Source organism: Sus scrofa, chromosome 1 (assembly GCF_000003025.6).
Source record: "Sus scrofa isolate TJ Tabasco breed Duroc chromosome 1, Sscrofa11.1, whole genome shotgun sequence".
In the NCBI taxonomy this organism is placed as follows: Eukaryota; Metazoa; Chordata; class Mammalia; order Artiodactyla; family Suidae; genus Sus; species Sus scrofa.
Window position 1 is genome coordinate 260,801,817 of NC_010443.5, and position 10,727 is coordinate 260,812,543.

Here is a 10,727-nt window from a genome sequence, read left to right on the forward strand (position 1 = left end):
TACCTTCAGAACACTTAGAATGAACTAATACACTTGGAATAAAACGAGCAGTTTCCAATCCCTGAGTCTTGCCCTACAGAGAGCCACAGAGCTGACTGCCCCCCCCTCCCCACACATATTTAACTCCATATTTTTAAACAAGGTGTTTATACTGCTACTTCTTTCTTAGGATTTTCCGCCTACATGAGGATTTAGCACTGTTGCACGAACTATCCTTTGGGCATCCTCATCTGCTAAATTAGTCATCACTCCTCCATACACATCTGCTTTAACTTCAGAAATGTTCTCGCAACTCTCCCATTTACAAGTGCCTCCTCCTCAGCTCTCTTTGCTCTTGGGCCTTTATATACTGCTTTTTATTCCTTTACTATCATGTTGAGTCTAGAGAAGGGCAGAAAATAAAGGCAAGATGAACCTGCCATCTTTTAAAAGAGAAGTCTCATGAGCTTCCTGGAACAAAATGTTATTGAAAAAAAAAAGTAAGTTATTTACATCATTTCGGGGTAGTAGTTCATACTTAGTTAAGCCTGAAACTATGGCTAAATATCTTTTACTCTTGCTGAATATATACATGTGAATTGAGATTCCCCAACTTGGTTAATGGCAAAACTAAAAATCTGAATTGGACTGCTGATAAAGAATTTATCTTTATCGTAAAAAAATACAATCTTGAACTGAACATTTCTTTCATATTAACTGATCATGGACAGTTCCAATCTTCTCTTAAGGAACTTTTCTTTCTTTTTTGTTTAGGGCCACACCCACTGCATATGGAGGTTTCCACGCTAGGGGTCCAATTGGAGCTGTACCCACTGGCTTATACCACAGCCACAGCAACGCTGGATTAGAGCCGCATCTGTGACCTACACCACAGCTCATGGCAAGGCCAGATCCTTAACCCACTGAGTGAGGCCAGGGATTGAACCCACATCCTCATGGATACTAGTTGGGTTTGTTAACCACTGAGCCATGAGGGGAACTCCAGGTAGGCATTTTTTGTTAGTTGATTTATCATCACTTGTATTTCATTGGAATTTAACATTTGTAGTTTAAGCAATGAATAGCCCTAGAGTTCTCTGGTGGCTCAGCAGGTAAGGGACCCAGCGTTATCGCTGCTGTTGCGCAGGTGCGATTCGTGGCCCAGGGAACTTCTGCATACTTCGGGAGCAGCCAAAAGAGAGAGAGAGAGAATGAATAGGCGTATTTGATTCCTACTATACTTTTTTTTTTTTTTTTTGTCTTTTTAGGGCAAAACCCATGACATAGGGAAGTTTCCAGGCTAGGGGTCGAATTGGAGCTACAGCTGCGGGCCACAGACGCAGCCATGCCAGCTCTGAGCCACGTCTGTGACCTACACCACAGCTCACAGCAATGCCAGATCCTTGACCCGCTGAGCAAGGGCAGGGATTGAACCTGCATCCTCATGGATACTAGTTGGGTTCATTACCGCTGAGCCACGATGGGAACTCCCTTACTAATCTTTTAAAAAAGTTTCCAATGTTGGCACTTGCCAAAATCAGATCCTTTAACGCACTGTGCTGAGCTGGGTGTGGAACCTGTGTCCTGGTGCTGCAAAGATGCTGCCAATCCCATTGTGCCACAGTGGGAACTCCGTGTATGCCTTTTTTTTTCTTTTTAGGGGCCACACCTGCAGCATATTGAAAAGCCCCAGGCGAGGGTTTCTAATCAGAGCTGCAGCTGCTGGCCTATGCCACAGCCACAGCCACACCAGATCCGAGCTGCATCTGTGGCCTATACTACAGCTCACAGCAACACCAGATCGCCGACCCACTTAGTGAGGCCAGGGATCGAACCCGAATTCTCAGGGATACTAGTTGGGTTTGTTACCACTCAGCCACAATGGGAATTCCCATGTGTGCCAGTTTTAATCCTGTTTTTCACCTTATGTTTTTGCATGTCCCCATGAATTATTCTTCATAGCATTATTTGGTAGCTGTGTATTATTCCAGTGCATGATAAGAGAAATTTTAGTGCAAAATTAAAGGCATTTATTTTTAAAACAATAGGGATGAGTTTATGTAGACTGCCTGCTGATATCTTGACATGAAATGCCCTTAACTAAAAATTAAGTACAAGGCAACTCCAGTTTTCGAACACATTCTGAGTGGCTGTAACTTTTATTTTTATTTTATTTTATTTTATTTTATTTTTTTTTGTCTTTTGTCTTTTTGTCTTTTGTTGTTGTTGCTATTTCTTGGGCCGCTCCCGCGGCATATGGAAGTTCCCAGGCTAGGGGTTGAATCAGAGCTGTAGCCACCGGCCTACGCCAGAGCCACAGCAACGCAGGATCCGAGCCGCGTCTGCAACCTACACCACAGCTCACGGCAACGCCGGATCGTTAACCCACCGAGCAAGGGCAGGGACCGAACCCGCAACCTCATGGTTCCTAGTCGGATTCGTTAACCACTGCGCCACGACGGGAACTCCCTGGCTGTAACTTTTAAATGCAAGAAAGGCCTTAGTATAATTAATGTATTCTGCTCATTACCAGATGCTGTTCCTAAGGATTCCAGTAGGTGGCAGAACAGACTAGATAATAGCAGTGGTGCACAACCTTAGCCAGCTTGGGAACCACCTGCTGGACTCCACCTCAGAGCTTCTGATTCATTAGGTCTGGGGTCCCGCCCAGTAATTTGCATTCCTACCAAGTCCAGGGTGATGTGAATGTGCTGTAAGGAAATTACACATTGTGAGAACGCTGGATTATAGGAATCAACGTAAACCCACCCAAGGGCCATTCCATCCAGTCCCTCTTGTAGGCAACATGGGTACAGAGAAGAGTAAGATATAGTTCCTGTTCTCAAGACACAGTATCTTGGGGGAGAAAATAAGAAATAAAGAAAAAAAACCGCTTAGTCAGTTTAGGCTGACACACAGTCTTCATAACTTTTTTTTCTGATTACCACTCAAATAGAGTTCAGGCTCTGTGCCCTTAAAGCTTGAATGATCAACCAGCTCAGGAGTCTCCTTACATGGCTAAATCTGCTGAACCAACACACTCGGGAATGTTTGCTTTCCTGTGAAACTCTCACAGATGGACAATCTCCTCTCTGAACTCGCAGAGGCCTGAAATACAAAAGCACACCTGACAACCCCCATCCCTGACTGTGCATTAATGAGCAAAAATAAAACACTAGGATGACTGGACTGTGTTCTTGAAATCTGTACTTGGTTGCCTTTAAAATGAGTTCTTCATTTCAATTTCAACATATTAATTTTGGAAAAAAAAGTTTTTTTGTCTTTTTTTAGGGCTGCACCTGCGGCATATGTAAGTTCCCAGGCTAGGGGTCAAACTGGAGCTGTAACCGCTGGCCTATGCCACAGCCACAGCAATGCGGGATCCAAGCCATGTCTGCGACCTACACTACAGCTCAAGGCAATGCTGGATCCTTAACCCACTGGTCGAGGCCAGGGATCGAACCTGCATCCTCACGGATGCTCGTCAGGTTATTTCCACTGAACCACAGCAGGAACTCCTGGAAAAAAAATTTGCCCATATTTTCCTTTAAATATTATCAGTCACCTGTGGTACCTCTTCCTCAGGAAAAGACAGTTCTATATATCCAGTACTGTTGCTGAGCTCTCTGCTGTACTTTGACAGGTAATACACAATTTGTGACATACATTAATTACTGGGTTGTAAACTGATTATTGATAGGCTTGCTTGACATTAATCCTTTTTATGGAAAGAAAATTTCAATACATGCCTTGGGTGGAATTCCTACTTCTAAATTAGTGATTCCTAGATTAGTGAAACTTTGTAATTCATCTCAATGTTTCCCAAGTTTTCGAAAACGTACTAAGAATACATGGTTGAGGGGGAGGGGGAGGGAGTGGGAGTTTGAGGTTAGGAGATGCAAACTACTAAATTCGGAGTGGATAAGCAATGAGATCCTGCTGTATAGCACGGGGAACTATATCCAGTCACGTGTGATGGAGCACGACGGAGGATAATGTGAGAAAAAGAACGTGTAACTGGTTCACTTTGCTGTACAGCAGAAATTGACAGAACATTGTAAATCAACTATATTAAAAAATAAAAATTAAAAAAGAATGGGTAAAAGAGGAAGACAGAATTCAAAAGAAATACAAATAAGCACACATAAAAATGTCTTCATGTTAAATAACAATAATAGCAACCTCGGGAATTTTTTTTTTTTTTTTTTTTTTTTAGTGCCGCACGCATGACACATGGAATTTCCCAGGCTAGGGGTCAGATCAGAGCGCAGTGCAGCTGCTGGCCTACACTACAGCTCACAGCAACACTGGATCCCCAGCCCACTGAGTGAGGCCGGTGACCGAACCTGCATCGTCATGGATACTAGTTGGATTCATTTCTGCTGAGCCACAACAGGAACTCCTGGGATATCTTCTTTATACCTACTTAATGGACCAACATTTAAAATAACTACTGAACACTGATGACGTTGTGTTGAACACAGACTCAATCCAGCAAGGTGACAACATAAATCCCTTTAACCTATTTGGAAAGCCACATGATAAATCTGAAGCAAAGGCCATGAAGTGTTCCTTCCTGGAATGGAGGTTTCTAGGGGGCCAGAACTGTTCTTTCTTGACTTGGATAGTGGTTGGACAGGTATTCACTCTACAACTACTCAATAACCTTTGTGTGTTTTATGCTCTCTTCTGTGTCTATAACAACAACAAAAAACTAAGAAAAAATTTCTTCTGTTTTCACCAGTAAGTCATCTACTGGGAACTTGTTCTAAGAAAATAATGTGCAAAGAAGTTCTCTGTGGAATTATCCAAAAAGCAAAACTGGAAACTACTTAATTATCCACCAAAACAAGAATGATTAGCAAATTATATGCAATAAAGAAATGTTACAAAGTATTACAGTAATTGCCAAGATTTAGAGCACATTGCTGACAGCATAATACAAAACAATGATTTGTAATCACATAAACCTACACATACACATGCATAAGGAGTAGAAGAGAATACTAAAAGTCATTATAATAAAGGCGTCTGGGTAATTTTCTCCATAGGTTTGTGTTATTGTCAGATTATCTCTGCCACAAAGAGAACAGAACATGCGGTTAAAATGCAAAGGACAGAAACACCCCACTGGCAAGGACAACTCATGTCTAATCAGAATGATCATCAAACATTCTGTGCAAGTGTACTCAGAATGTTTACAGAATACGGCAGAACAGGGAAGTCTAAGAGAAGAGCTGTGTGTAATTGATCTTTCATTTTTCTTAAAGCTCTGATATTCTCAAGTTATTTTTCCTCCATAACATGTAGCCCCTAAGATAATCCATGGAACTTATTAAAATATCAAGAATTTATTGAGCATCGTTTAAGAACCCAATTCTAAAATGCTGCTGGAAATACAATGGATTCACCTACTAAATTCTGAAAAATGTAGAGATTAAGGGTAAAAGTTAATTGTTTGCCAACTGCAAAAGGTACTACATGATGAATCGCCAAATGAATTGCACAACTACCTATCCTGGAACAAAACACTGAGTCTGCCTGAGTGGGGGATGGTGGTTAGCAGAGGCTTTAAAGACAGTGGGAGGTCAGTGGGGTCCTACAGCTGGCCCAAGGACAGGTAGAAAGAACAGGGAGGACCCAAGGTACAAAAGCAGGAAAAGAAAGACCATGTATTATTTGAAGAGATGAGTTAGGACTCAATTACGTTAATAAATCTAGACTCCCTCTGTTGATAATAAATCTAAGGAGTCATTAAGGTGGCTGAACAGAGGAGCCATGTGCTCAAAAAACTTGAGGAGACACCCTGGAAGCAGAGTCCATGATGGCTCAAAAGGCACACATGAGTGGTGAAGGGGGAGGACAGAGGTCCAGGTCCGGATCGAAGGGACCAAAGTAGGCAGAGAATGGGAAAGGAAACAAGACAGAAAAAAAACCCAGGTCTGTGGAGGCTAAATGTCCTGGCCCCAACCTCATCCTCACCACATACTACTCCTCTAAGCAATGAGCCGCTCTTCCAAGCCTCAGTTCTCATCTGTAAAACAGGAAGGACAGTCTGTTCTATGATGGTGCTACCTGGGATCAAAGGCACAGGACCATGTCAAATGACAAGGAGTCTTATAAATGTAAATTAAGAAGAAAGAATGGACCAACTTGGGGATGTGCTGAACAGAGGGCAAAAGAGAGGAAGCTGACTCCAAGGTCTTGACCCTGCCTAATGCTACTTTTCCCACTTGCATCTATTCATGAAGAGCACCAAAATCCTTGTTCCCCTTCTTGGATCTCATTCAGAAATCACTATATTGTTGAGCTACATTCTAGAACATGAAGAAAGATGTAAAAGAACAGGGACAGCTTAGATCACTTGAGGGGCAGGTCCATTTCTAAAAACGCCTTCTAAAACACGCTTGCTTTTGACAGGTTCCCTCGGGATTGGCTGGGGGGAGAAAGCAAGAAAATAGTCTTAACTACAGAATGTAATTTTTAAGGAAATGCAGCTTTATTTCTTTCAAGTACAAACAGAACTTGGGCGTGGCTAACCAAACGTTGCCTAATTGAGGGAACTTGCTTTAAAGTAAAGGTATAATGATTTATATTAGCACAATCACTCACGGGTAGAAGAATGCTTCTCTGATGCATGAAAATAACCTCTCATCTTAGAGAGACATCTTGTTCCACAATCACTCCACTATGTGCGTAAGCAAGCCCTTTTCCCCTGCCCACCCACCCCACAGAGACAGTTCAAACATAAACGTCACGTCATTCCCCCCCGGATCACAACATACATCAAATGAGTGAAACGTGAGTTACACATCGCTGTAGATGTAGGATTGGTGAGTCCAGCCTTTTTCAACCTGAGCCTTCTCATCAAGAGTGTACTAAGTCGAAATTAGTGAAATATGGCTGTTCACCATTTGAGTATACAGACACCAATGATGAGCTTTTGTCATCTGAATTCGTAATTTTCCAGGTTTAAATACAAGAAAACACATTTTTATTTGAGCATGTTCATGAAGAGTGGAAGTAGCTGTGAATTATTTAAGCTGCAATAAAGGAGGTTTTGTTATCACACTGGTCAAGACTGAAGTACTAGTTTTAAGCAACTAAGCCATTCTGGAGAAGACTGGAAACACACTGAAACAACTTTGACAGCAAAGGACCTTTTTGCCTTGAGCATGATCATTCAGCCTTACTAGGCTGACGGGAATGGTACAAAGACGATCTAGTAATACATTTGAGGGTTTATCCTGAAAAAAATTCACTTTCCTAGAATAGGCACAGGGAGCCTTGGATCAGGACACTGCCAAATGATGGCTGGCAGGCATTTCTGTCGAGGATGCTAACCTGTTCCCTCCTTCAGACACTCTATCTGGGGACTGTAGAATTCTCAAGAGTGTCTTGGTTGTCTTAAATATCTCGGCAAGCACCAGCATAACCAGGTAGGAAGGCTGTGTCAAGGGGACAGTCCTCAGGGGCCTCTTCCCCATCCTGACAACTCTATGGCCCTAAAGGCACAGGTGAGTGTGCCCTGGCCCCGGCTGCATCCTAGGGTAGCAATCTGACTGCACACTTCCCCACAGAGCACGGCAAGTGGCTCAGACAACAAGGCCCGACAAGGGCCCAGACAAGGAGGCATGGAGAGCTGGAAGGTGATGGTAGGAAGATTCACCTCTAGGCTCCCAAGAAGCCAGGGCAACAATCAGGGCTTAAGGAGCTGGTGAGTTGGCCAAAGCAACATGTGAAGCCAGGCTCCACTCTCCTTAGCTGCTTCTGTTTGGTCAAAACGTTTCACCTAACAGAAACAATTTCTTCATGTCTAATAACATAATACTGTTTCCTAAGTATTTCTTTTCTCCCTAAAATGTTTTACAAAGGCAGAGCAGTAATCATTCTCCTCAGAGCAGATACTAGAATGAGTATATAATCCTCACTCACATTTTCTACACATTTTCAATGGCCAGAACAGATTCATTTTAAACTATGAAAAATGAAGTGTACACCTTAAAATTTAATAGCAATATTCTCCACCTTCCATTTAAAAGCTGTCCCTTCCTGTGGAACTCCTTCGAAGTCTAGACCCTCTCCTGGAAGAAGTCTTCCGACTTCTCTGATAGGTCTAAGAGGTCAGATTAGATAGAACTGGTTTAGACAACACTTATTACTTCAAATGATGGGGCTGGCTGGAGGAATCTCCCTTCTTTTGGAATGGGAACAGAATCTGCTAGAATCTCACACTCAACTCAGCTCTGATGGACCCCATCCTCCCACTGGAGCCTGAAGATGTGATGCTTCCCCATTTGAACCCGAGAGGAGATCAGCCCCCTTCTACCACAGCAGGCTCACTCAAGAAACCTCCATATGCCGTAGGAGCAGCCCTAGAAAAGGCAAAAAGACAAAAAAAGAAAAAAAAGACATCCAATGCTCATAAAGGAGGGAGTTTATCTGCTCATGACTGAAGAATTTTTCAGATATGAGAATGTTCACAAAAGAAGGAAGCAGAAGTCAGTGTGAGGGCAGACAGCCTCCAACACCATGAGAGGAGACTGAAGGGCCCCCCACCCCCTGCTCTTGCTGCCTCCCCATCTTGCTTTATTTTTTTTAAAGGATGAGTTAGTTTACCTATATATATATATATATATATTTTTTTTGGGGGGGGGGTCATTTTAGGGCCATACATGACACATGGAAGTTCCCAGGCTAGGGGTCCAATTGGAGCTATAGCTGCAGGCCTACACCACAGCTCATGGCAACGCCAGATCCTTAACCCACTAAGCGAGGCGAGGCCAAGGATCGAACCTGCATCCTCATGGATATTAGTCAGATTCGTTTTCTCTGAGTCACGATGGAAACTCCCTAGTTTACCATATTTATAACAGCTGGCAATACTATGAAGAAATCTAGCATCCATAAAGCAATTAAATAAAATGCTCAGGTGAAATAAAGACCTCTGTGAGGAGGAATCAGATTTAGGACTCCAAGCACTGCCTTCAAAATCAGCTGCGCCACCTTGACGCTATCCTGAGTATTCACCACCGAAACGTGAAATGGGATATGCTACACGGGCTTCAGGTTTGTCATTTTCAAAAACTTTTTCCTACAATTGACTGTAATTATAATCGCTTGCTCTCTGAAGCTACTGGATATATCTGGGGGTGAAGTGGGAGTGGGGAGGGTCATTAATCAATAATCTCAGTTTTTTGCTCCAGCTGGATGAAAAGGAACAAGTCATTTACCCTCATCACTGTCCAAAGCCTCCTGAGGCTCCTGCCAAATGGACCCCAGCTTCGAATCTGGTTGCATTTCTTAGAGGACCAAGCAGAGCTCACGCAGAGAACTCAATGTGAAGTAGATTTGGGAGGATGGAAAAAGATTTTGTTCTTTCACCTAATTCCCTTAGAGTCTCAACATGGGTATTAACTAAATCTATCCTTTAACCAACCATTAATTCTCTAAAACCCTAACTTCGTAGCATTCAGAGGGCCATTGTCAAGCTCTAGGCTGATGAGGTTCTTGGAGAGAGATGTCCCCAGTGTACTTTCAGGCATTCTCAGCTCTGCCAGCAACCCTTTTCCTACCTGAAAAATGTAAGTGCTTTGTACCATAATTAACAAGAATGAATACCTCATATTCCCAGGCAGAAGCTCTCACTCAGGTTCCAGCTCTTAAGTTCATCTTCAAACTACTATCCTGTCAGTCTGTGAATGAAGTGCCCCCTCCCCCAACTCCTCTGTACACAACAGGGAAGAGGTGAATCTTTCTGATTGCTTGCTCCATCTACACTCTCCCTAATGTTAGTGAAAACCATGTTAAGACATTTCCACTGCTGAATCACAGTTATTTTCTAACTTTACAGGAACGAGAGGATGGAGAATAGCCTGTACAGATGTTCTGTTCAGCCCACTAAAACTTAAATTCTCTTCAAGTTACTGTCAATATTTTTTAAATTAGGGAATTACAAATACAATCCTGGATTCCTAAGTCCTCCTGAAAATCAGAAGACCTGACAATTGGGCTTGTCAGGGCTGCATAACTGGCCTGTTAGAGACACTGGCACTGGTGTAGTACTTCCTAGCTTGCTGCCTGCACTCAGCTACATTATCTGCATGGTTCCCCTGGGTGGGTGAGTTTGCAAACCCTAATCTAGGGCAATTCCTTCATTTTCAACAGAGGGTTAAGCTGCCTGAGGCTACACATCAAGTCACAGACAAGGGAGAGAGGAAAGTCAGGGTTGGGCTCTTTCTTCCTGATTACAGCACAGTGCCTCTCCAGAGAGCCACAAGTCCCATCAGCATTTCCGCCACCAATCACCTACATTTACTTCAAACTGGAATACGTTAACATTTTCCACATTCCCACTTATCCACTCCTTTTCATATATTTGATTTCCTTATATAACTTTGTATCCGTGATTTCATTTATATATTATCTCCAAACCCAAAGAAACAATGAATTAGCAATCAGAAAAAACTGCAATGTCAACTTTTGCACACCTTAGCAGATGCAGGACCAGAACCTTAGAAATCACTTAGCCTAACAGCTACCTATACAGATGGGGAAAATGGGGCTCAAAAGTATATGCCTAGGGTGCAGGGTTCCTTCATCTTCCAGCTCAGAGCCCCTCCTGCTGCACCATGTCACCTCTATGCAGTCACCTAGGCTGCAGGGGACCAAGGACCAGCTGCTCCACATCCAAACAAAAACTACAGAACTTCCTCCTGTCTCAGACATGATCAACTTTGACCCTGTCA